We start from the raw sequence: 2,718 nt of genomic DNA, 5'->3' as shown, positions 1-2,718 counted from the left end.
AGGGCATGCTTATAGGTTAAGAGACTTTCCTTCCACACCAGGAAAAAAAACTTGTAATTTGGCGGAGCGTCATTTTCTTTTGAGTTTTCGCGAAGCTTGTTTGAGAGCACGGGTATGGTCATTGTACCAAGGTGCTAGCTTTTTGTCTGTGATTTCCTTCCTTTTAAGGGGAGCAACAGCGTCAAGAGTTTTATGTAAGGTAGAGTCTATACTGTCTGCGAGTTGATTAATTTCAGTTAAACTAGGGTTTGAACATAAGCTAGGGGAGATTTCATTGTAAAGGCTGTATGATGTAGGGAGCTCATTGATAGACATTAGCTGTAAAAGATGAAAAACGTGCGTCTAGAAAGAAAATTTTAGGTCCAAGAAGCACGTTAGCGGTAAATTGGAAGAGATAAGATAGTGGTCTGATAACACGGGATGGTGTGGCATAATTTCCACCTGGTTAATGTCTGCTCCATATGTGAGGACCAAATCTAGAGAATGGTTACAGTAATGTGTGGGTTTATCAACAGCTTGATGTATTTCACCACATGTACTCTATTGTCTATCCTGATCAAAGAAGATAATCTCATTACCAAACCTCCTGTATTTCACCACAGGTACTCTCAAATTGATGGTTATTTAATTATTGTCTATCCTGATCAAAGCTCTGTATCAGTATAAAGAATTCTTTCAGTGAACCCTGAAAGAATGGTACAATTTAACTCCGCTGAACCCAGAGTGCGTTTCACGTATTTCTGACTGATTGCTTCTGGGCCTTTTGGCTAAGATCAAGTGTAGTATCTGTTCTTATCAGATTGCTGCAGCTTGCCTTGCTTTGTGATTCCAGAACACATTCATGCTTGTTTTTCTTGTGTGCTGTTTTTCAGGTCACATCTCCTAGGAAAGAATATGGCCACCACCACTAGGGTTTACGCTGCTGCCACTGCCACCTCTGTGTAGCAGGATGGATGTGTTGTATTCCTGTTCGGTCTATTTAGGTGCACTGCTCTGCTTTCTTAACCACTCCACAATTACCAGCCAATCATTATAGGCGGGTACTCTATATAAGGAAAGGTAACTTGTCTAAGTTCACGTTTGACGTCAAGTGCACGGCCCGTTTCCTGTTTACCTGATTTCCGCCTTGGTCGCAGGTATTGGAGTTTTATCCGCGTTTCTCTGCTTCCTTTGTTTATCCTTTACTCTTGTTATATTGGCTACTTATGATTTCGCAGATCCTTTTATGGTGGATCTCCTCTGGAAGCTACCTTCTTACAGATCATTGCTGGTATGTGCACCTATTTCCCTTGCGATGTTCCCTTATGTTGCATGTAGTAAACTGAGTGTTTTGTTATAGGTAACCGCGGTTAGTAGCCGAGTTAGCGCAATAGGCTCTCCCCTTCCCTGAGCAAGTAGACGCCGCCTGATCGGTATGTAGCGTATTATGGCTCTAGTTTTAATTTCTTTGTTATCATCCTTGTTTTTAAACCTGACGTTTTTATCATGTATTACAGGGACCGTAGGCCGGGGTTGGTGTCTAGTAACTTGACTGGAACTACAAGTGCTACTGTGGTTCCCGCTGCAAGAACGCTGCTGCTTTGCCTACAGCTAACTTCCACTATAGCTGGCTTCGCTTTTAGCTGCTTGTGTCTCAGACTGTCCGCTTGAAATCGTCTCCCCTTCGTGGTGTTAGTTGCTTGCTACCCCTGTGAGTCTGTTGTAGTTGCATGCATGTGAAGGTGCATTGCGAGTGGGGTTTATTCCTTTTAATTATCTCCTCCCCTCTCTAATTTGTAAATTGCTTGTTCGACCATCTCGTGCAATTGATATTATTCTGTGAAGTGTTGCCTTTGCTTTTTTTTTTTTTGTTGTTTTTATTTTTTATTTTGTGTTGCACCACTGGCAGGAGGCCTTTTCTATAGCTGCTGATAACCAGTGTTTATTGTTTCAGCATTTGGTCAACTGCAGTTATGGTGCGCTGGTTGTTACGTCTAGTTCATCTGTTTAGGTGTGTTGCCCCACTAATTGTATGCATTCTTTCCCTGTCTTGCAGAAGCCGAGAGCCTAAAGTGGGGGGCGGGCTGGTTTCTTCTGGTGGTGGTATCCCCCTTTCCTGTGTGCTGTCTTCACCTGTACATCGTTGGTTTGACCCTTCACCATTGTGTGTGGATGTGTGGGCCTCAGCTCTCAGTATTATCCCTGTCCCTCTGTGATCTATGTGTGGATTGTGTAACTGAAGGCCCTTTTTTATTATTGTTTGTTTTTTTTGGCTATTGTTAATAAAAGATCATTAATGGATGGAACCATGTCTCCCGCTCATTAGTATACAAACCTGAGTGCCTTTTGGGTTAATGGGACTGATTTTAGGTAAATATTTCCTTGGGTGAAATTCCCAGGGTAGTGTAGTCGGATCCTTTACATGGGTTAGTGCCCTACAATACAACCACTTGCCACAATCTGCAATGAACCTCAGGATTGTCACTGTGCAAATTTTTAACCCCTTTCTCCACCTAGGCAAAGTTAGATCTTTTCTAGGGTGCTATGGAAAGGTCCACCCCGGCCACAGGGACATCAGCAACAAATATGGCTACTGGATTGGGAAGCACCAATTCAGAATGGAGCTGAATGAGGATAGGAATGGATACAACAGCTACGCACACCGTGGGTATCTCTACTACCCTAACCAGCCCGCGCACTGCTGCAAATGTGGCAAGCACGGCCACGATGCTCATTCCT

The 2,718-nt window shown here is 43.3% G+C and overlaps 1 pseudogene; it reads left to right on the top strand.

Annotated features, from left to right (window-relative positions):
- The first annotated feature begins 747 nt into the window (after positions 1-747).
- On the top strand, positions 748-898 carry LOC118783881 (annotated as a pseudogene).
- Positions 899-2,718: the final 1,820 nt, after the last annotated feature.

Source organism: Megalops cyprinoides, chromosome 9 (assembly GCF_013368585.1).
Source record: "Megalops cyprinoides isolate fMegCyp1 chromosome 9, fMegCyp1.pri, whole genome shotgun sequence".
Classification (NCBI taxonomy): domain Eukaryota; kingdom Metazoa; phylum Chordata; class Actinopteri; order Elopiformes; family Megalopidae; genus Megalops; species Megalops cyprinoides.
The sequence above is the reverse complement of the archived record's forward strand: the minus strand, read 5'-3'. Positions and strand labels throughout refer to the sequence as shown.